This window comes from Hyla sarda, chromosome 10 (genome assembly GCF_029499605.1).
Source record: "Hyla sarda isolate aHylSar1 chromosome 10, aHylSar1.hap1, whole genome shotgun sequence".
NCBI lineage: Eukaryota > Metazoa > Chordata > Amphibia > Anura > Hylidae > Hyla > Hyla sarda.
The window spans coordinates 16,556,031-16,580,997 of NC_079198.1; the positions used below are offsets into that span (position 1 = coordinate 16,556,031).

Here is a 24,967-nt window from a genome sequence, read left to right on the forward strand (position 1 = left end):
TGCGGGATGGATGTATATGAAATATATAGGTAGATAGACATGAGATAGATAGATATGAGATAGATACATAGATATGAGATAGATTGATAGGAGATATATAGATAGGAGATAGATAGATATGAGATAGATTGATAGGAGATATATAGATAGGAGATAGATAGATATGAGATAGATAGATATGAGATAGATAGATATGAGATAGATAGATATGAGATAGATACATAGATATGAGATAGATAGATATGAGATAGATAGATAGATAGATATGAGATAGATACATAGATATGAGATAGATAGATATGAGATAGATAGATAGATAGATACGAGATAGAAAGATATGAGATAGATACATAGATATGAGATAGATAGATAGATATGAGATAGATAGATAGATATGAGATAGAAAGATAGATATGAGATAGAAAGATAGATATGAGATAGATGGATAGATAGATAGGAGATAGATAGATATGATACAGCTAGATAGATAGATATGAGATAGATAGATAGGAGATAGATAGATAGATAGATATGATACAGATAGATAGATATGAGATAGATAGATATGAGATAGATAGATATGAGATAGATAGATATGAGATAGATAGATAGATATGAGATAGATAGATATGAGATAGATATGAGATAGATAAATATGAGACAGATATGAGATAGAAAGGAGATAGATAGATAGTTGTATTATATATAGTACAGAGATGTAATAAACTATAGCCAAATTTGTGTCATGGATGTACTGTAATCTGACAAGGATGAGGATGAATATCTATCTATCTCATATCTATCTATCTCATATCTATCTATCTATATTCTATCTATCTCATATCTATCATCTATCTATCTCATATCTATCTATCTATCTCATTATCTATCTATCTATCTATCCATCTATCCCATATCTATCTATCTCATATTTATCTATCTAGAGGTGTAGCCAATTAAAATACAGTTTTTTTTATGGGGCTGACGTGTTTTGGGTCCCCCTTAGGCACCAGGGCCCGGTGCGACTGCTACCTCTATAGCTACGCCCCTGTATCTATCTTATCTACAGGGATGTGGAAATCCCATCACCCGATGGCCGGGACATGCAGTACCGGGCGCCAGGCAGGGGAATTTTTCAGGCCTCAGCAAGCAGGGCCAGACCTGAAAGCCCCTGACAAGCGGGCTCCTCACTTGAGGCCACTGCATACCTGGCGGCCCCCAGCTGATTTCAGTAGCTGGGGGCCGCCACTAATAGCCGGCATGTGACAATTGCCGTGGGCGGCTATTAACCCTTTAGATCGCCACTGTCAAAGCTGGAAATGCTTCCTGGTGGGCTAGTGGTAGCGCGATCCCGCGGGGGGCATCTACTGTAGAGGTAGGCGGAGGGCTTACCTCTTGTTCTCTAGTGTCCGCTGCTCTGTCATTGATATAGCCTGTCTACAGCAGGCTTTATCAATGGAGCACAGAGCACACAGATCAATGGAGTTCAATAGAATGATTCCTCCTAAAAGTCCCCTAAGTGTCCAAAAAAAGTTTAACACACATTAACCCCTTCCATATTAAAAGTTAAAATCACCCCCTTTTCCTAAATAAAAACATGTAAACATAATTAAAATAAACATATTTGATATCGCTGCATGCGTAATTGTCCGAACTATTAAAAGATAACATTATATATCCCGTATGGTAAATGACGTAAATGTAAAAAAAAAAAAAACTCAGAATTGCAATTTTTTTTTATAACATCCCAGGAAAAAAAAAGCGATTAAAAAGTCAGATCATTACCAAAATAGTACCGATACAAAAAACAGATTATGGCGCAAAAAATGATCCCTCATACAGCCTGGTACACAAAAAAATATACCATTTTACAGGAATCAGAAAAGGCAACTCTAAAGTTCAGAATTTTTTTTAAATTAGTAAAATGTGACGGAAACTATACAAATTCGGTATTGCTGTAATCAGGCCAACCTAAAGTGTCAAAATAACTTGTTAGCCTGACCACAAGGTAAATGGCGTAAAAAAGAAAACCATTAAATTTGCTAATTTATCTTTTTCTTATTTCACTTTCACCTCACCAATACATTTTTTGATTTGTTTTGAAGCATATGTCATGGAAAAATGAAAGGTGCCATTATAAAGTACAATCGGTCCCGCAAAAAACAAGCTCTCATATGGGTCTGTAGATGGAAAAATAAGAGTTATGGTTATTATTGGGCGAGGAGGAAATAACAAGAGTAAAAAAACGAAAATTGGCCCGGACAAGTGGATTGTCATGAAGGACAAGCAGATCGTGCTCCCGTTTAGTCCCTTGGGCATGTTTTTTTAATTTTTTAATTTCCACACCCCTGATCTATCATCTTTCTATCTATTTATAATCTGTTTATTTATCTATCTTTTCTATGTATTTATCAATCTATCTATCTATCTATATATCCCAAGGAGAGCAGCACAACCTATTAGATGAACACTGATACAGGTGCACGCTGTAAGGGAACCTGGGTTGGAGGTTCCACTCACATACACAATTCCAGTAAACAGCAGCACACAGGATTGTGAAAAAATAGTGAAGATTTATTCCATTTCCAGTACAAAAAAACGGAGCAACGTTTCCACAGCCTCTCGGAGCTTGAGAAAGGCAGCGAGAGGCTGCGGAAACGTTGCTCCGTTTTTTTGCACTGGAAATGGAATAAATCTTCACTATTATTTCACAATCCTGTGTGCTGCTGTTTACTGGAATTGTGTATCTATCTATCTATCTCATATCTATCTATATCATATCTATCTATCTCATATCTATCTATCTCATATCTATCTATCTCATATCTATCTATATCATATCTATCCATCTCATATCTATCTATCTCATATCTATCTATATCATATCTATTTATCTCATATCTATCTCATATCTATCTATATCATATCTATTTATCTCATATCTATCCATCTCATATCTATCTATCTCATATCTATCTCATATCTATCCATCTCATATCTATCTATCTCATATCTATCTCATATCTATCCATCTCATATCTATCTATCTCATATCTATCTCATATCTATCCATCTCATATCTATCTATCTCATATCTATCTATCTATCTACAAACAGATGAGCAGCAGCAACACCGTTATAAAGTGCAAGATAGTGTTTTTATTCACACAACGTGAGGCGACGTTTCGGTTTGCTCACCAAACCATTTTCAAGTGCTTGAAAATGGTTTGGTGAGCAAACCGAAACGTCGCCTCACGTTGTGTGAATAAAGACACTATCTTGCACTTTATAACGGTGTTGCTGCTGCTCATCTGTTTGTATTTACTTGGACCCCTGGACCTGGGATCTCGCTGACGGCACCCGTGCACTTTACCAGGAATGTGCGGCTTTCCTTGTGGTTTTTGTATCTATCTATCTGTCTTTCTCATATCTATCTCATATCTATCTATCTATCTCATATCTATCTCATATCTATCTCAAATCTATCTATCTATCTCATATTTATCTATCTATCTATCTATCTGTCTTTCTCATATCTATCTATCTATCTCATATCTATCTATCTATCTATCTATCTCATATCTATCTATCTCATATCTATCTATCTATCTCATATCTATCTATCTCATATCTATCTCATATCTATCTCATATCTATCTATCTCATATCTATCTATCTATCTCATATCTATCTATCTCATATCTATCTACCTCATATCTATCTCATATCTATCTATCTATCTCATATCTATCTATCTCATATCTATCTATCTATCTATCTATCTATCTATCTCATATCTATCTCATATCTATCTATTTATCTATCTATCTATCTCATATCTATCTCATATCTATCTCATATCTATCTATCTCATATCTATCTATCTATCTCATATCTATCTATCTCATATCTATCTACCTCATATCTATCTCATATCTATCTATCTATCTCATATCTATCTATCTCATATCTATCTATCTATCTATCTATCTATCTATCTCATATCTATCTCATATCTATCTATTTATCTATCTATCTATCTCATATCTATCTCATATCTATCTATCTATCTATCTCATATCTATATCATATCTATCTATCTATCTCATATCTATCTCATATCTATCTATCTATCTATCTATCTATCTCATATCCTATTTCTGTATACCTTTTCCAGAATTGTGATATTTCTCTAAAGCCATGAGGAGAAACCCATGTGGAAGCTTTTATATTACGTTTTCCCCACTGCAGTGTGTGAACCAGATGCTGATGTGTTTTCCTCAGTATTACACATTTTTATGGTACTGACTAGGGCTGCTCGATACATCGCAAAAGCAATTGAATTGCGATTTTTGCTTTTTTTGCGATATAGCGATACGGCCCCCCGGGAAAACTTGTGATTATCTACTCGGCCAGCTCACGTGTGCTGCTGCGGGCGGGGGCCGGCCAGAGCAGGTAAAAACAAATGTAAATACTAAAAGTCAGTGTTTCCCAACCCGGGTGCCTCCAGTTGTTGCAAAACTACAACTCCCAGCATGCCCGGACAGCCAAAGGCTGTCCGGGCATGCTGTGAGTAGTAGTTTCACAACAGCTGGAGGCACCCTGGTAGAAAAACACTGAGCTAAGTAAAAGGGGTGCAGGAAGAAAAAATAAAAAAATACTTCTGCTCACCTACTCCCGGTCCCTGCAGATGCCGTTCGTGTCCGTGCGGTCCGGTGTCTCCTCTCTTCTCCATACAAGTAGAAGGACCTTTCCCTTTTTAGCCAATCACTGGCCGCAGCGGGGTCATGTCAAGCCAGTGATTGGCTGATGGGGAAAGGTCTTTTTCGGCAGCAGACACACTAGGTTTCCTGAATCCCACGGAAGATTTGAAAACCGTCCAGGAAACCCAGTGTATTGCTGCAGTACAAAAAGCTACCTACTGGGGGAGAACGTGAAAGTGTGTGTGATATAGGGGGAATGTGACATGAGGGGGGAGAATGTGATGGGGGGGGATAAGGTGACATGTGGGGGTGGGGTGGAATGTGACATGGGGGGAATGTGACATGGGGGGGAATGTGACATGTGGGGGGATGTGACATGGGGGGAATGTGACAGCGGGAGAATGTGACAGGAGGATGAAGGTGACAGGGGGATATGTGACATGGGGGGGAATGTGACATAGGGGGGAGAATGTAACATAGGGGGGAGAATGTGATATGGGGAAGAGGACGATACAGTGGGTGAGATGTGACATGGGGGGGAGAATGTGATGGGGATATGTGACATGGGGGGGGGAGAATGTGACGGGGGGATATAAGACAAAGGGTGGAGAATATGATATGGGGAAGAGGATGTGACGGTGGGCGGGGGGTGAGATGTGACATGGGGGGAGAATTTGATGAGGGGGGGGAGAATGTGACAGGGGGATATGTGACATGGGGTAATGTGACATAGGGGGGAGAATGTAACATAGGGGGGAGAATGTGATATGGGGAAGAGGATGTTACAGTGGGTGAGATGTGACATGGGGGGGAGAATGAGACATGGGGGAGAATGTGATGGGGGGAGAATGTGACGGGGATATGTGACATGGGGGAAGGAGAATGTGACAGGAGGATATAAGACAAAGGGGGGAGAATGTGAAATGGGGAAGAGGATGTGACGGTGGGCAGGGGGTGAGATGTGACATGGGGGGAGAATTTGATGAGGGGGGGGGGGAGAATGTGCCAGGGGGATATGTGACATGGGGGAGAATGTGCCAGGGGGATATGTGACATGGGGGAGAATGTGACAGGTGGTTATGTGACATAGGGGTATATGTGACATAGGAGGGAGAATGTGACAGGTGGATATGTGACATAGGGGGTAGAAAGTGACATAGGGGGATATGTGACATAGGGGAGAATGTGCCAGGGGGATATGTGACATGGGGGAGAATGTGACAGGTGGTTATGTGACATAGGGGGATATGTGACATAGGGGGGAGAATGTGACAGGTGGATATGTGACATAGGGGGAGAAAGTGACATAGGGGGATATGTGACATAGGGGAGAATGCAACATAGAGGGATATGTGACATGGGGGAGAATGTGACATAGGGGGATATGTGACATAGGGGAGAATGCAACATAGGGGGATATGTGACATAGGGGGGAGAATGCGACAAAGGGGGATATGTGACATAGGGGGGAGAATATGACATGGGGAGAGAATGTAACATAGGGGGGAGAATGTAACATAGGGGGGAGAATGTGATATGGGGAAGAGGATGATACAGTGGGTGAGATGTGACATGGGGGGGAGAATGTGATGGGGATATGTGACATGGGGGGGGGGAGAATGTGACAGGGGGATATAAGACAAAGGGTGGAGAATATGATATGGGGAAGAGGATGTGACGGTGGGCGGGGGGTGAGATGTGACATGGGGGGAGAATTTGATGAGGGGGGGGAGAATGTGACAGGGGGATATGTGACATGGGGGTAATGTGACATAGGGGGGAGAATGTAACATAGGGGGGAGAATGTGATATGGGGAAGAGGATGTTACAGTGGGTGAGATGTGACATGGGGGGGAGAATGAGACATGGGGGAGAATGTGATGGGGGGAGAATGTGACGGGGATATGTGACATGGGGGAAGGAGAATGTGACAGGAGGATATAAGACAAAGGGGGGAGAATGTGAAATGGGGAAGAGGATGTGACGGTGGGCAGGGGGTGAGATGTGACATGGGGGGAGAATTTGATGAGGGGGGGGGGAGAATGTGCCAGGGGGATATGTGACATGGGGGAGAATGTGCCAGGGGGATATGTGACATGGGGGAGAATGTGACAGGTGGTTATGTGACATAGGGGTATATGTGACATAGGAGGGAGAATGTGACAGGTGGATATGTGACATAGGGGGTAGAAAGTGACATAGGGGGATATGTGACATAGGGGAGAATGTGCCAGGGGGATATGTGACATGGGGGAGAATGTGACAGGTGGTTATGTGACATAGGGGGATATGTGACATAGGGGGGAGAATGTGACAGGTGGATATGTGACATAGGGGGAGAAAGTGACATAGGGGGATATGTGACATAGGGGAGAATGCAACATAGAGGGATATGTGACATGGGGGAGAATGTGACATAGGGGGATATGTGACATAGGGGAGAATGCAACATAGGGGGATATGTGACATAGGGGGGAGAATGCGACAAAGGGGGATATGTGACATAGGGGGGAGAATATGACATGGGGAGAGAATGTGACAGGGGGATGAATGTGACATAGGGGGATATGTGACGTAGGGGGGAGAATGCGACATAGTGGGATATGTGACATAGGGGGAGAATGTGACATAGGGGGGGGAATGTGACAGGAGGATGAATGTGACAGGGGGATATGTGACATAGGGGGGAGAATGCGACATAGGGGGATATGTGACAGGGGGGAGAATATGACATGGGGAGAGAATGTGACAGGGGGATGAATGTGACATAGGGGGGAGAATGCGACATAGGGGGGAGAATGTGACAGGGGGATATGTGACATAGGGGGGAGAATGCGACATAGGGGGGAGAATGTGACAGGGGGATATGTGACATAGGGGGGAGAATGCGACATAGGGGGGTGAATGTGACAGGGGGATATGTGACATAGGGGGGAGAATGCGACATAGGGGGGAGAATGTGACAAGGGGAAGAAAATGTGATGGGGGGGGGAGATGTGACCATGGTGAGAGAATTTGACGGAGATGTGAAATGGGCGGTGGGCAAAAAATAGGTGGATAGATGTGAAATGGAGGAGATTGGACAGAAAATGGGGGGATTTCACCATTTATTTATTATATCGCATTGCATATCAAAATCGCAATATTTAGGCCCATAATGATCGCAATCGCACATTTTCCCCATATCGTGCAGCCCTAGTACTGACCTGTAGTGTGGCGTCCATACTTGCATATTTCTTCTGAACTGTTCTCGACCTCCATGAGTCTTTGACTTTAGACAGAAAGATATATAGTTGTTTTTTCTTTTGTCTCTCAGATGACATGAATATTAGAAGAATACAGGACATCTGTGAGGCTTTATGAGGTAACACATTTAGTGCCTTTGGGTTCATAATACACAACCGTAGGGGCTCTATGTGGTACTGTATTATCATGTGTATGAGCACTAAGTGGGAGAATAATCAAAACCTGTGTAGAGGAAGAGTGGTGCAGTTATCCATAGCAACCAAAAAGGCCTCTGAAAAATGAAAGAAACAATCTGGTTGGTTGCTATGGGCCACTGCACTGCTCTTCCTTAAATAGCTTTTGATAAATTTCCCCCTAAGGCCTTAATCACACAGCCAAAAATTGGTGCTGTTTTTTGTCATTACCGTATATACTCGAGTATAAGCCGACCCGAGTATAAGCCGATGCCCCTAATTTCACCCCAAAATCCCAGGAAAAGTTATTGACTCGAGTATAAGCCTAGGGTGGGAAATACATCATCCCCCCCTGTCATCATCCAGGCCCCCGTCATTAACATCCTCATCATCATCACCCTGTCATCATCCAGACCCTCATCATCATCACCTGTCATCATCCCCTTGTCATCATCCCACACCCCCCCTTCATCATCCCCTTGTCATCATCCCCACCCCCCTTCATCATCCCCTTGTCATCATCCCACACCCCCCCTTCATCATCCCCTTGTCATCATCCCCACCCCCCTTCATCATCCCCTTGTCATCATCCCACACCCCCCCTTCATCATCCCCTTGTCATCATCCCCACCCCCCTTCATCATCCCCTTGTCATCATCCCACACCCCCCCTTCATCATCCTCTTGTCATCATCCGCCCTCAGTGGTCTTCAACCTGTGGACCTCCAGAGGTTTCAAAACTACAACTCCCAGCAAGCCCGGGCAGCCATCGGCTGTCCGGGCTTGCTGGGAGTTGTAGTTTTGAAACCTCTGGAGGTCCGTAGGTTGAAGACCACTGCGGCCTTCGACATCATCCAGCCCCCTCTCACCCCCTTTAGTTCTGTACAGTACTCACCTCCGCTCGGCGCTGGTCCGGTGCTGCAGGACTGTCCGGTGAGGAGGTGGTCCGGTGGGATAGTGGTTCCGGGCTGCTATCTTCACCGGGGGCGCCTCTTCTCCGCGCTTCGGGCCCAGAATAGAGGCATTGCCTTGACGATGACGCAGAAGTACGTTGGTAATGAACGTACCTCTGCGTCCTCGTCAAGGCAACGTGACTATTCTGGGGCCGGGCCTGAAGCGCTTAGAAGAGGCCTCCCCGGTGAAGATAACAGCCCGGAACCACTATCCCACCGGACCACCTCCTCTCCGGACAGTCCTGCAGCACCAGACCAGCGCCGAGCGGAGGCGAGTACTGTACAGAACTAAAGGGGGTGAAAGGGGGCTGGATGATGTCGAAGGCCGCAGTGGTCTTCAACCTGCGGACCTCTAGAGGTTTCAAAACTACAACTCCCAGCAAGCCCGGACAGCCGATGGCTGCCCGAGCTTGCTGGGAGTTGTAGTTTTGAAACCTCTGGAGGTCCGCAGGTTGAAGACCACTGCGGGTGGAGAGTTCACTCGAGTATAAGCCGAGGGGGGTGTTTTCAGCACGAAAAATCGTGCTGAAAAACTCGGCTTATACTCGAGTATATACGGTATATTTCAATTTCCTTCATTTAGGCTCCATATAAGTTGCACCACAAAGGTAAAGTAAATACAGGACCACACTGTTGCAATATGCTGTCACCGCAACACCATTCCATTTTATTCTATTGCACTTAATGTACAGTATATAGACAAAAGTTTTGAACACCTATGAATTACACCAACAGGAGTTTTTAAGGATATCCCTTTCTAAATCCATCTGCATCAATACAGAGTTTCCACCTCCCCTTTTGACGGTATAACAGCATTCACTCTTCTGGGAAGATTTTCTACATGATTTTCCAAATTTTTGTGGGAATATTTGCCCATCCATCCAGAAAAGCATTTGTGAGGTCAGACTCTGATGTTGGGTGAATGGACCTGGCTCACAATCTCTGTTCTGGCTCATACAAGTTCCTGGATGGAGTTGAGGTCAGGGCTATTTGGGTCAGTCATATTCTTACACACAAAACTCATCCATCAATGCTTTTATGACACTTTCTTGAGGCTGTGGGCTCAGTCATACTGGGACAGTAAAAAAAACATACTGACCCACAAAGTTGAGAGCCTACAATTATCCAAAATGTCTCGGTATGCTGAAGCATTAGGTTTTTTTTTTTCATTGGAAACACGGGGCATAACAACCCCTACAAAAACAACCCCATAGCATTATCCATCCTCCACCAAACTTTATCGCTGATATAATGCAGTCAGGCAGGTAACATTCTTATGGCATTTACCAATCCCAGATTTATCAGACACCAGATAAAGAAGAGCGATTCATCACTTCATAGAAGATGTTTCCAAGATTAAGATTCCAGTGGCGATGGCTTTTATTACAGTACTGCACTGGAATCCATTCTATTACCAATGTTTGAAAAGGCAGCTGTATTGGTAGGTGCTTCATTTGGAACTGATTGGGATTGAATAAAACCTGAATTCCCAATGATCAAGAGGTTTGTCCCAGTGCGGTTGTCCATTTAGTATATATCACCATTAAACAGGTAAGGGTGTGTTTACACCCTGCTGTTACTGCCCGTTTAACATATAGGTTTAACAGGAAAAACATTTACATTAACAGATGCTAAAAACGGATGCTGCTGTATGCTTGACATTGACATTATAAAAAAAAAAATAAAAATAGATTGTAATGTATATGTTTTTTGGGGATGTACACAAAAGCGTAGTTGACTACATTTTTGCATAATGAAAATAAATGAAATGTACTTTAAAGGAAGACGTAACAGTGAAATGAAGACAAAAAAGCAGTGTGAATCCACCCCTTAGGCTCTGTTAACGTCATTTACATTATGGTTCCTGTTTTAAATAGAAACCACAAGATAGTCCAGGAATAGCAGAAAGGACAACGGCTTATAGATCCTTTTGACTCACATAGGATATGGGATTTGATGCTGAGCTCAAGAGTATATAGTTTATTATGCTTTAATTCTGTAATTTTATGTTAAAATCTATTTTTGCTTCCTGGACACAAAGAGGAAGCCTGTAAGTTATGCTTCCTCAACTCATTCATAAAGAGTCTACCTTCTCCACCCACTGTTAGAGAAAGCCAGTGAGTCCTGCTTGTTCCTCTTACTCATACATGAATACTGGGAGTCCTGCTTTCTTAACCCACAGACAGTGCATTTAGTCATTGTATAGGTAGGGGAAGCAGGACAGTGTTCTATGAAGAGGGAGGTGAAAACAAGTCTTACAGACTTGCCCTATGAATGTCCAATGGGGTGCCTTAAATGGGGGCTTGCAGCCCTGCAGTGCATAAACCATGAAAGAGATCAAGAAATGAGCCTGGCTAGTACTAAGGATAATTGTTGGCAAATGTTGGCGCGATGTGAGGTGTATGGGGCAGATGGTGTGAACCCCTAAATGTTCGTGATGGCAGGGTGTGGTTTTACCGAGAACCACCTGAACGGTAGCACCGCTAGTCCTAGTTAGACAGGGCAAATATGAGTCCAAGGCCAGGTTAGGGTTAACGGTAGCTTTACTGAGGTAGACAGATGGTACAGTCTTTACAGCGAGTCCAGGATCCCAGAGAGGTGACCAGTAATACAGGGGACCTCGCAGCTTGCTTTGACTTGCAGTGACTTTGACAGACTTTAGAACAGCCACCCTGACTATAATAGGATAGCTGCGAGTCATCTGGTCACCTGTTGCTCTCTGGGTAACAATACATGTGACCTTAACATGTGACAACCATAATCATGTGATCAATAACCATGTGACCATATCAAAGTTCCTTTACACATAATATACAACTAATTACATTATGGGGGTACACTGCAGGTGAGCCCTGGGGACATGCAGGGACTTAAGCTGATAGGACTGTGAGATACATATCCCTTACTGGGACATCACAAACCACCCTGCTTAACTAAAGTCGTCCTCGACATCCGTCCTGTAAAGCTTTGAGGAGCGAAACGGCCTTGGGGCCACATGCAGTCCTGGAGCATTGTATCCAATGTCTATTTCCAGGCTATTTGTTGTTAAGAACTGATAATGCAATAGAGTCTCTGTATAAATGTCCATACATGCTCTGGTAGATTTTTGCATTTAACGAAGAATAAGGTTTATGTATAATAATAACAACATAACTATGACTATAGTATAAACATGACTTATGGACTATGACTATGCATTTTATGACATTCGACTATGCTTATTATGGCAGCTGACTATACATATTACATTTGACTATACATATAACACTCTATACATGACACTAGCGGATTGGGTTATCGGAGGCTATCTGTCCAATGCCTTGGCTACTGGGGTCCCTTGGCAATACACACTTCTCCCCAGAACACTAGTTATTTTTATGCTAGACATTTTCTTATGCTAGAAATTATTTAGATAACATTTGACATTTTGTTACCTTTGACTCTTTGTTACATGCTTTTGTGGGTGAGAATACCTTCTGGCCAGCAAAGTATCCTGAGCACGAGGACAGAAGAAATATCACATTTGACATTTTAGACCTATTAGACATTTTTACGGACTGTGTGGTTGTGAGTGTTACAGTCCTACTGTACATGAAACATGTGTACATGACTTTATCTGTACTTTATGTGTACTTATTATGACTATGTGTAGTACATGACTTTACTGGTGTTGACTGTACATGATGTTGGTGATGGGGTGATATGTTGCTTCTCTTGATTAGTTCAGGACAACCCCTACAAGAAAACTACCAGACATCAGAGAATATGGTACACTTTGATTTTTTGGCGTACCAACAAATGATATACATTTTATTACGCTACAACAATTATAGTGCAGGATCTACAACATTTCCCTTGTGCATAACGGTGAGCACAATATATTACTATGGCAATATTTACACAAATGTCCATGTATTACTCAGTAGTCCAGATACACTATAGAGTTCAGGTTCCTGAGAATCACGGCCGTAGCCGGGCACAACACTTACGAGTTTGGTTACTGCTAAACTTTCTTGACTAGTCTGTCAGGCACTGTGCTTAAACGTTGCTGTAGAAACCTGTAACAACAAAAATTGTTCTTGCACACAGAAGTCAGTTAGTCATACGACCAAGTCTGGTGAAGTTACTGTACAGGAGTACACAAATAGAACATTTTTCAAATAGGTACTCTTCCACTCCAACCTCTTCAGTCAAAACTGCTTTCCAGGCTGTGACATATACCTAGGACCACAAGACTGGGCACTCTCCGTGGGGTTGGCATGTGTGTTCCATGAGACATGGGGCAAATGGGATTCAGTGATGGTTGGACTCACAGTGATCACCACTTGTACAGCAGTAGCTTGCGCCAGTGGTGGAATGACAGTTGGTGCCCGTTGACCCGGCCAAACCTCCTAAATTGTTGGAGTAGGGAGAGGCACTTTGGTTGGTACCCGCTGGTTAGGCCACACCTCCTCGACAGCAGGAGTAGGCCTTAGTACTTCGGTTGGTGTCCGATGATCAGGCCAAATCTCCTCAACAGCAGGAGTAGGCCTGGGCACATCTGAGGACGCCTGTGGACCCGGCCTCAGCTCTGTGGCTACAAGAGTGGTCTAGGTCGGGGCTTCAGGCAAATTTAACTTTGAGTTTTTCAGTATCTTGACCCTTGGAATATATGCGTCGTGGAGATGATAGAAAGATTGACAGGCCTTTTCAATATCTTGGCCTATGGTGCCTGGGATCAGTGTGTTAACAACTTCCTTCACGTCTTTTGTTTGCACCTTCAGGGTCAGGATTTCCATCATCTTGGTGCGGATCTGATAGACTTGTTGATGCTGGGCAGAAGATGTCTTTTTGGACTGATTGTTGCGCTTCTTTGTGTAGCCAATACAGAAGAGACGAAGAAGGTAGCCATCTAGAGTTTCTACGTCCACAGGCGCTTTAATTTTAGTCCACCGTTGTTGTCTAATGACTAAGCCTCTTGGCAGATTAAGGGGCTTAGGGGGTTGCTACAATAGCTTGGTCAGGGCTGGCTGGGACCCCCCATGTGGTGTTTCTCCACTATGCTACAACTTTTCAGGGATGCTACTGGGCACCAAAGGGTGTATACAGGGGCCCTTCGGCACTAGCAACTTCTGACAATTGCTGGCGTTTACAGAGTCTGTGCGGCAGTGGGGGCTTGACCGGGACCTCTAGAGCCAAGCGCAACCACCAGGATTTGCTGTATGTCTGCGCCCAGAGAACTTCCTGTTTTCGTTCCCTCGGCGATGGGCTCCGCACCACTTACATCACTGGTCTCCACTAAAATGGCCACCGTCCCGAAGGACGTCATCAGTGGGGCCTGGGACCAGAAGTGACTGAGCAATGCATCCTCTTCGTCCGTGCCCCCGGCAACAAGGGGCGGGACTTTCGAGTTCCACCTCGGACTGGACACAGCAACATGATCTCCATGCCCAGGGGTGGGATGCTGGCTTTGGCGGTACTCTGGCTTTGGCAGTACTCTTTCGCGCGCTTCTCAACCAACTGGTTAACCCTTTCAGGTCAACAGCAGACATTTTGATGCGTAACAAGGCTTCAGTTCTGATTTTCCACAATAAACAGCACAGTTTTCTTCAACTCCCCCTCTACGTTATCAGCGCCACGGTAGAAGCACATTACAATGTCCCGTACAGTTTTCTGGCGCAAACTTTCTCGCATCGGCATGCAATTTCTCTTGGACACAATTCAGACTCAGACTAAGGGGGAGGACTTGTGGCTTTATGGCTAAGGCACACACCTGTATCCTGTTCATGACGCCAAAGTTTTGTGGTGAGCCACGGGGGTGCGACATGAGGTGTTATGGAGCAGATGTTGTAGCCCAGGGGCAGATGGTGTTAACCCCTAAATGTTTGTGAGGCCAGGGCATCGTTTTACCTAGAACCACCCGAATGGTTAGCACCGCTAGTCCTAGTTAGGCTGGGCAAATAAGAGTCCAAGGCCAGGTCAGGGTTAACGGTAGCTTTACTGAGGTAGACAGATGGTACAGTCTTTACAGCTAGGCCAGGATCCCAGAGAGGACTTGACCTCAGGATCTAAGAGAGAGATTGTAGTAACTCCCCCTATTATAAAGGGGGCTGAGCAAGGAGCCCATAGGCTAGCTGCAGGTCATCTGGTCACCTGGTGCTCTCTGTGTAACAAAATATGTGACTTTAACATGTGACAACCATTATCTTGTGATCAATAACCATGTGACCATATCAAAGGTTCTTTACACATAATATACAACGAATTACATTATGGGGGTACACTGCAGGTGAGCCCTGAGGACGTACAGGGACTCAAGCTGATAGAACTGTGAGATGCATATCCCGTACTGGGACATCCCAAGGGGGTCCTGGATAATTTAGTCTAATGGAGGCAAACATGACAACTAGCCCTACTTTACATAGCAGATGACTGGGAAAGATTGGGTCTGTTAGTTGGCTCACCTTCAGAGTGAGTAAAAATTTTGTATGATTCCTAACTTTAAGAGAGTACACTAGATAGCAACCAAGAGCAGATTTGTGAAGGATCTGGGACCAAACGATTGCGGAATTGTGGATTCCAGAAATTTTGACAAATGTCTAATATGCTAATTTTTGGTAAAAAAATATACCACCAGTAACTTGTGACCAGTTTAAAGTGTATTTATTGTAAACATAAAACATCCAAAACTTTTTTGTCCATGCAGCATGAACCTTCCTCATGCATCTAACTTTAAAGGGGTTCGCCACCATAAGATGATTTTAGTACGTACCTGGCAGACAGTAATGGACATGCTTAGGAAGGATCTGCGCTTGTCTTGGGGCTAAATGGCTATGTTGTGAGATTATCATAACACTGTGGCTAGCTTTTTGTGAACTGTTATTTCCTGTTTGAGTTATCTTCTTTTGACTACAAATCCCCTAATTCAATTTTCCTCCCTCCCCCTAATCAGCCACCCCAGCCATTGAAACATTAATGAGCTGCATCCATTCAAAAGACCTGTGGTTTTCAATCAGGGTGCCTACAACTGTTGCATTAGTTGCAGATTGATCTCTCTCCCACCAAGCGATCGCTCCACCCATTGAAGCAGACAGGATCCCTGTCATCAGCTGACTAGTGAGTCAGGTCTCGGCCGCACCGCATCCTGGGAAAATTCTGAGACAACAGTCATTTTGTATGCCTTTAAAAATAAATATTGGGGTGAAAATCACAGAAAATTGTGAGAAAATGTCACACACATGTACAGGCACTATATTATGAACTACCCTAACTTTACAGCCCCTATAGCATAGTCAAATAAAAAAAAATCGTGGAATACCCCTTTTAGAGAGAACACGTGGAATTTACTAAAAGCGTTTAATTCTCAGACAGTGAAATCTTAGACTGACAGACCAAATTTATCACAATAACTCAGGCTGGCTGAAAAATCTGGCACATCTGTAGATGATCTGTATATGATTTCACAGTTTAGTTGGCTTACTTTAAGCAAAGATAATATACCAAAGTTTTTTTTGTTGTGCATGGCCTGGCATTGTAGGCAACGCCGCCTTTCTAACCATGTCACACCACTTTCCGTTAGGCCACACCTCCTTGCTGAGTAGGGCTAGGTTCACATGGCCGTTCACTCCCATCCCACTACTCTCCCGTCATTGCTGCTAAGCGGACCTTACTAACAAACGGATGCAAACTGATGCAAAGGGATGCCATTTTAGTGGCATCTTTTTGCATCAGTTTTTCATCCATTTGTATCCGTTATTGTCCGTTTATATTTTAATCTGGCTACCTCCTGGTTGCTCACACCTCTTTTGAAAACTTTCCGTTTGGACATTCCACCAACAGCGGAGTACTGACAGAACATACCGGCGCTAAGACCGCTCAAAAAATGTGCCGCTTCATAGACGGCAATGCATTTCTGTGTGGACTCCGCAGAAAGGATAGACATGTCTATTCTTTTTGCGGACTCCGGAATCAGGATTTCTGCTGCCGATGTGCACAGGGCAGCAGAATCCCATTGAAATCAATGCTCTGCTGCATTCTTCTACATAGATGCAATATGACATGATCACTTACCATGAAAAATTATTAGCAGGGCTGTCAAAAAACAGAGTCCATACATTGCTACAACCAGGATGGAGCCAACAACTTCAGGAACTTGTTTTCATGGTAATAGTGTATATGCAACCTGCTACTCAGTAGCGATTAACTTGACTGCACATCACAAGCTTTTAACCCATTTCTCTGCAGCTTTGTCCTTTCAAAGCCACTTATGCTGTTTTTACAGCTACTAGAAGAAGTCAAGGTACTCAATAATATTCGTGGATTTTCATAATTGCAAAAATGTCTTATTTTCTCCACACATTATTTAGCCATTACATGCCATTTCTAATGGACCGTGCATTCAGCAGAGAGGTAAAATACAGCATAGAAGGGATGAGTGATCAAGCATAGTATTATTTCATGTCCGGGTTCCCTAGGATCATCGTATCCGGCGATCTCCGCGACTGCACAGGTGATTCAATTAGTGACTCAATCAGTGGGATTGACTTTAGGCCATTCGCTAATTGAATCAGTCATGTTTTAGCAGAGATCACTTTAAAGTCTGGATTGTGAACAATAGAATCTGCCCATTCCCATCTACTGATATTCCTTTACACATGGTACGCACTAGTAATGGCATGTATGATAGGTTCCTGGACACAGCGCCGTATATACTTGGGTTATATCCGTAGGCGTCCTCAGTGTAGTAGTGCATAACATTACACAAAGCTCAGATATCAGTGTGTATCCTTGTTTGAAATTCAGTCTGTTTCCTAATACATCATTTTATTCTGCTACTGAATTCTCTAAATCCTTCCTGGCTACATGCTCTGAAAGTCATTGGGGCAGATTTATCAATACTGTCGCAGGGACAAGTGCGGCCGCTATGTAGAAACTGTCATGAATCTGAGCGATGTCTGAAACATATTTCTAAACTGTAGCAATGCTCATAATGAATGTCAAGGGCACAAGCCCTGCACCAGCTCTGACCTGTCATACGTGTGCGCCACAAAAATTGTGTCTTTAGGCATTGATATGTATGTTGTATTTGAGCAACCAACAAGCCACATTTCTGACACTCCGATGTAACGACCATTTAGAAAAAACATAATTAAAAATGACAGTGAAATCCTGTATCTGGTGATTTGGCACTTGTTTCCAGTGGAGAAATAAGTTTTATATAGTGTAGAATATAAGACTGACCAGAGTAAACAGTTGAAAAACTCTTCACGGGAAATTTAGGAACAGATTTATCAATCTGTCTGAGAACAAGAACTCTTTGATTTGCCCATGATAACCAATCAGGCTAGGATTCCACTTGTATTTTTTTCCTGCGTTTTTTTCACAGAAAAAAAAAAACGCAGAAAATTTCCTGCGTCTGACACTTTTTTTTCTGGCGTTTTTGCATATGAGTGGAAATTTCATTTTTGGCCCCTTGGGCATTTTTTTCAAAATTTGTTGGGTACCAAAAAATAAAATAAAAAAAATGCTCTATACAGCGCTCACATCTCTGCACTATACGACGGCCAGTGATGTGAATAGAACATCACTCATTCATATTTTCTGCCCAGAGTGGGGATTGGCCGGATGGTTGCAGCCAATCACCGCTCTCAGAGGGAAATATGAATGAATGAGTGGCTGGCAGAGTACAGAGCAGAGATGCGAAGTGCAGGAGAGAGCCGCTCCGCATCTCTGCAATAGATAGGACGATTGCATCGACTGTCAGGAGTGACACCCGCTGTGATCTGTGCTTAAAGGGGTACACCCGTGGAAAACTTTTTTTTATTAAATCAACTGGTGCCAGAAAGTTAAACAGATTTGTAAATTACTTCTATTACAAAATCTTAATCCTTCCAGTACTTATTAGCTGCTGAATACTACAGAGGAAATGGTTTTCTTTTTGCAACACAGAGCTCTCTGCTGACATCACGAGCACAGTGCTTTCTGCTGACATCTCTGTACATTTTAAGAACTGTCCAGAGTAGGAGAAAATCCCCATAGCAAACATATGCTGGTCTGGACAGTTCCTAAAATGGACAGATATGTCAGCAGAGAGCACTGTGGTCATGATGTCAGCAGAGAGCACTGTGTTCCAAAAAGAAAACCATTTCCTCTGTAGTATACAGATGCTAAAAAGTACTGGAAAGATTAAGATTTATTAATAGAAGTAATTTACAAATCTGTTTTAACTTTCTGGCACCAGTTGATTTAAAAAAAAAAAGTTTTCCACGGGAGTACCCCTTTTACTGCAGGTACTACTACTCCCAACATGGAGCACACTCTGAACCCTGTTGCGATCTGTCTATTAATGCAGGTACTACAGCTCCCAGCATGGAGCAGAGTGTGCTCCATGTTGGGAGCAGTAGTACCTGCAGTTAAGGAAAGATCACAGCGGATGTCACTCCTGACACCCCCTGTGATCCTCCTGTATAATGTATAGATACGGCCGCTCTTCTATGGTCCCCTGCACTGACGTATATATACACCTATTCATATTTCCCATAGAGAGTTGTGATTGATTGGAACCATCTGGTCAATCACAGCTCTCTGCAGGAAATATGAATAGGTGTATATATACGGCAGTGCAGGGGACCATAGAAGAGCGTCCGGCCGCATCTGTACATTATACAGAAGGATCACAACGGACCCGGGGCGATCTGTCAATTAGTACAGGTACTACTACTCCCATAATGGAACAGTGTGTTCCATGCTGGTAGTAGTAGTACTACCTAAAAAATAAAGAATAAAAAGGGAAAAACACACACACAAAATGTTTTCATGTAAAATTGGGTTTGCTAAACTGTACATCAACCTTTTATGGCTTTATGCAGAGCAATATATTTATCAGTATCTAATGATATGAAATCATTCTCTGACAGAACTTGTCCCTTAGACATTATTAATTCATATTCCTCATGAACCTTTAAAGGGGTACTCCGGTGGAAAATACCGTATTTATCAGGGTATACCACGCACCGGCCTATAACACGCACCCTCATTTTACCAAGGATATTTGGGTAAAAAAAGTTTTTTACCCAAATATCCATGGTAAAATGAGGGTGCGTGTGTGCGCGTGTATACCCCGATACACCCCCAGGAAAGGCAGGGGGAGAGAGGCCGTCGCTGCCTGCTTCTCTCCCCCTGCCTTTCCTGGGGTCTATAGCCCTGCTGCCGGCCCTTCTCTCCCGCTGGCTATCGGCGCCGCTGCCCGTTCTGTCCCCCTGACTATCGGTGCTATCGGCACTGACGTCATGCGCCGTGCCGTGCAGCGCATAGCAACGACACAGGGGACGCACGCCGGAGGCCTGAAGCAGCGCGGACCCGACCCCGGCAACAGGTAATTATGCCACCGGGGATTGGGGAGGCAACAGGGCAGCGGCGCCGGCAATGGGTGCCGCTGCCCCTTCTCTCCCCCTGGCTGTCGGCGCCGCTTCTCTCCCCCTGGCTATCGGTGCCGGCAATGGGGCGCCGGCACCGATAGTCAGGGGGACAGAACGGGCAGCGGCGCCGATAGCCAGGGGGAGAGAAGGGCCGGCAGCAGGGCTCTAGACCCCAGGAAAGGCAGGGGGAGAGAAGCCGGCAGCGATGGCCTCTCTCCCCCTGCCTTTCCTGGTGGTGTATCGGCGTATAACACGCACATAGACTTTAGGCTAAAAATTTTAGCCTAAAAAGTGCGTGTTATACGCCGATAAATACGGTACTTTTTTCATATCAATTGGCTCCAAAACGGTAAAAAGATTTGTAAATTACTTCTGTTAAGAAATCTTAATCCTTCCAGTACTTATCAGCTGCTGTATACTACAGAGGAAGTTCTTTTCTTTTTTAATTTATTTTCTGTCTGACCACAGTGCTCTCTGCTGACACCTCTGTCCACATCAGGAACTGTCTGGAGCAGGAGGAAATCCCCATAGCAAACCTCTTCTGCTCTGGACAGTTCCTGACATGGACAGAGGTGTCAGCAGAGAGCACTGTGGTGAGACAGAAAAGAAATCCAAAGAGTAAAAAACTTCCTTGGTAGCATACAGCAGCTGATAAGTACTTGAAAGGTTAAAAATTTTTAATAGAAGTCATTTACAAAACTTTTTGTAGCCAGTTGATATGAAAAATGTTTTTTTTAATCACCAGAGTAACCCTTTAAAGGGAACCTGTCACTTTGTACATGTAGTGGGCAGCAGCATGGTATAAAGCAGGTGGCTCTGAGAAGATTGATATACAGGGTGGCCACTATGTTCTCCTGTATTTACCCCTTTGGATTTCTATATGTGGGGTCATGTATGAGCACTTGTGTACACTGTGAAGATACAGAACATTATTAATCTTAAAGGACAAGTCTCATGATCAAACACTTATCCTCTTTCCGAAGCATAGAGCTCTCTGCTGGCATCATGACCACAGTGCTCTCTGCTGACATCTCTGTCCATTTTAGTAACTGTCCAGAGCAGCATATGTTTGCTATGGGGATTTTCTCCTACTCTGGACAGAGATGTCAGCAGAGAGAAAACTATTTCCTCTGTAGTATGCAGAAGCTAATAAGTACTGGAAAGATTAAGATTTTTTTAATAGAAGTAATTTACAAATCTGTTTAACTTTCTGGCACCAGTTGATTTAAAAAAAAAAGTTTTTCATGGGAGTACCCCTTTAAGGGTGTTTGACATGTCCTCATATCTCTACCTTATATCTTGTCCTCATATCCCTTCCTTACATCCTGACCGCATATCTCGTCCTCATATCGCAAGGTAGGGTTGTCTGCTATTGGGAAGTTAAAGGGGTACTCCGGCTCTAAACATCTTATCCCCTATCAAAAGGATAGGGGATAAGATGTTATATCGCAGGGACGGCCGCCATGCCCTCTCCCATAGACTTGTATTGAGGGGGCGTGACATCACGAGGGGGCGGAGCCATTATGTCACAAGAGGGCAGAGCCGTGACATCACGATACTCTGTCCCCTGCACCGCCCGTCATCAGCCACAGAGTGATCCTCGCTCTGTGCAGCTGAAAAATGGGGGTGCTGCAAGAGAAATCGCGGGGGTCCCCAGCGGCAGGATCCCCGCGATCTAACATCTTATCCCCTATCCTTTTCCGGAATACCCCTTTATCATCGTCCTTACGGGTGTGTCCGCGTCCACTATTGGGAGTGTCTGATATTCAGAGAGTGCAGATATATTACGTCTTATGGGACTATGCCAAGGAATAAATAACTTTCAGCTATTGGGAGGTTTTCGCTAAGGGAGATTTTACAGTACTTAAAAAAAAATTGTGTCCAAAAATTTTTTTCTGGCCCATTTTTTTCTGGCCAAAAATACCTAAAAAAAAGTTATGTCTGTTCCGGGGAAAAAGGTTATTTCTCCTTGTTCCGGTAGCAGCGCCATTCTTGACCATGGGATGTGGCTGGAATTGCAGCTCAGACCTACATACTTGATTGAGGCTGAATTGCAAAGACACGTCCCTTGGGCTAATGGACTCAAGCAGTCCTGTTCCTGACAATAGAGCAAACAGGATCATGGTTCTTGAATTTATTTCCATTATTACTAATATATATATATATATATATATATATATGTATATATATATATATATATATACACATGTAAAACAAATGCTAAAACATTTGCTGTCACCTTACATTTTTACCTTAGTGACACTGACCTACACATTAGGTTGCATACATTTTCTATATTTTCTCTTTGCCTCCTGTGTGTGTATTCATGTGTATTTTCAGAGGCATTCTTTGCGTATCTATTCTCTAAATTATTCTCTCTGTTACCCTGTTTTCTCTCTCTCTCCCCCATCTCTTCTAATGATATGAGAGGGGTGGGCTGGGTCAGAAGCCCTTTGGCCCTCGGGACTATAGGGGGGAAGGGGAGATAGAGGACAAAGGCCATGGCGCTACTGTCCCTTTGTCTACAAAAAAAGAGTGATAGAAATACTACTTGTGATTGCCTGCAGATGGCACCAGACTGATAACCAGAGAACTGGATCTCCTACAGTCACTGTGTATTTAATAACCTGGGGATGTATGTATCAGCCGGTTTCACAGTGAGCTTTGAAGGTGTCCAATTATTTTTCCATCCATATGAAGATATAACTTAGTAACTAAACAACCATTTAAGGCTGATAGTGTCAGGTCAGTCTCATTTCTGAAAAAAATACACTTGCTGAGAATTCATAATTTTCATGGCATTGCACTTGCAATTTGCAAATATGACTTTTCTGCAAATTGCTCATTTGGTGTAGAGTATAAGGCTGTGTACACACGTTCAGGTTTTTATTTGCAATTATTACATACAAAGTCTGGAATGGATTCGAAAAACAATAAAAAATGAGTAGTCTCCATCTTTCCTTCATACATTTTCTCCATTTCTGATTTGTAACTGGCTTTGTTGTTAATATTTGCAATTAAGAAAATGGACCGTGTGAACCTATGGCACCTATAGATGTGTGATGCTTTAAGGGGTACTCCGGCCCTAATACATCTTATCTCCTATCCAAAGGATAGGGGATAAGATGTCTGATCGCTGGGGTCCTGCCTCTGGGGACCCCCGCAATCTGTCATTCAGCACCCATCACGCCCGTCACGCCTTCTCCCATAGACTTGCATTGAGGGGACGGAATCGTGACGTCACGATACTCCTGCCCCGTGGTCGTCATGCTGCACACTCGGAGCCTCCAGCGCTGAGAAGAGCTCGCAAAGGTGGGTGCTGAATGACAGATTGCGGGGGTCCCCACCAGCGGGACCCCCGCAATCAGACATGTTATCCCCTATCCTTTGGATAGGGGATAAGATGTATTAGGGCCGGAGTACCCCTTTAATGCAGTAATCACATAGCTGATACCTAGCAGTCACATGCTAATCAAAAGTATCTGGGTGCCTATTCGCTATCGATAAACCTATATATATATATATATATATATATATTTATTTATTTATTTATATATATATATATATATATATATATATATACACACACAATTAATGTGTATATATATATATATATATATATATGTATTAAATGGCTATGTATATATATATATATATATATATATATATGTGTGTGTGTGTGTGTCACATATATATATATATATATATATATATATATATAGTCTTCAATTTAAAGGTATGTCCAATGCACCAGTCTGTACCAGTGTATCCCAACCAGTGTGCCTCCAGCTGTTGCAAAACAGCCTTTGGCTGTCCGACCATGCTGGAAGTTGTAGTTTTGCAACAGCAGAAGGTACCCTGGTTGGAAAACACAGACCTATACAGTATTCCAACAACAATTAATGAAAATCAAAAATATTTTACTGATTGGAAGATTTTTTTTTTACATTTTACATGGATATTTGCTGTTAATAATAATAACTATTACATAGAGATAAACAATTTACTTTTATACACAATTTATATGGGTTAACATTAAATAGTGATCTAATTGCATCATACTCATTAATTAAAAAGAAAAATTAAAACTGTGCAAATTAATTTTAAAACCTGTGTCCTCCAGCCTGGTACATATAGTGCTCCACCCTTTCCATTCCGACGTTTGTAGCTATATCCAGGAAAGCGCTCAATGTCCTATATGTAAAAGCTTCTTTTTTTTCCTTATATTGTGACTGGAGAATGCAAAGGACATGTAATTAAAAGCATAGGCCAAGAGCTGATGTCCACCACTGGCAACATTTGTCCTTTTGTTGAGGAGAGAAATGGCCTCAAGCCACCACTATACACATGCATGCACTCACACACTAAACAAGGGTCACCCCCTCCCATCAGATATGCTTTCTGTGGTCCTTCAGGTCATTTAAATTATCTTGTTTTTACATGTGGGCACATGTGTACATAGTCCTGGGTGCATTGTCTTTTAGAGAACATGTTAAG

General features: G+C 43.1%; 1 protein-coding gene and 1 long non-coding RNA gene across 4 annotated transcripts in view; both read left to right on the forward strand.

Moving 5' to 3' along the window:
- POU2F2 (POU class 2 homeobox 2) overlaps window positions 1-24,967 on the forward strand; it is a 216,477-nt gene that overhangs the window by 51,421 nt on the left and 140,089 nt on the right. The window lies entirely within an intron of this gene.
- The window catches only part of LOC130293804 (uncharacterized), a 48,977-nt gene that overhangs the window by 224 nt on the left and 23,786 nt on the right, over window positions 1-24,967 (forward strand). Inside the window, exon 2 of the long non-coding RNA XR_008848293.1 lies at window positions 8,020-8,067. This is a non-coding gene — a long non-coding RNA (uncharacterized LOC130293804). The remainder of the gene's footprint in view (window positions 1-8,019; window positions 8,068-24,967) is intronic.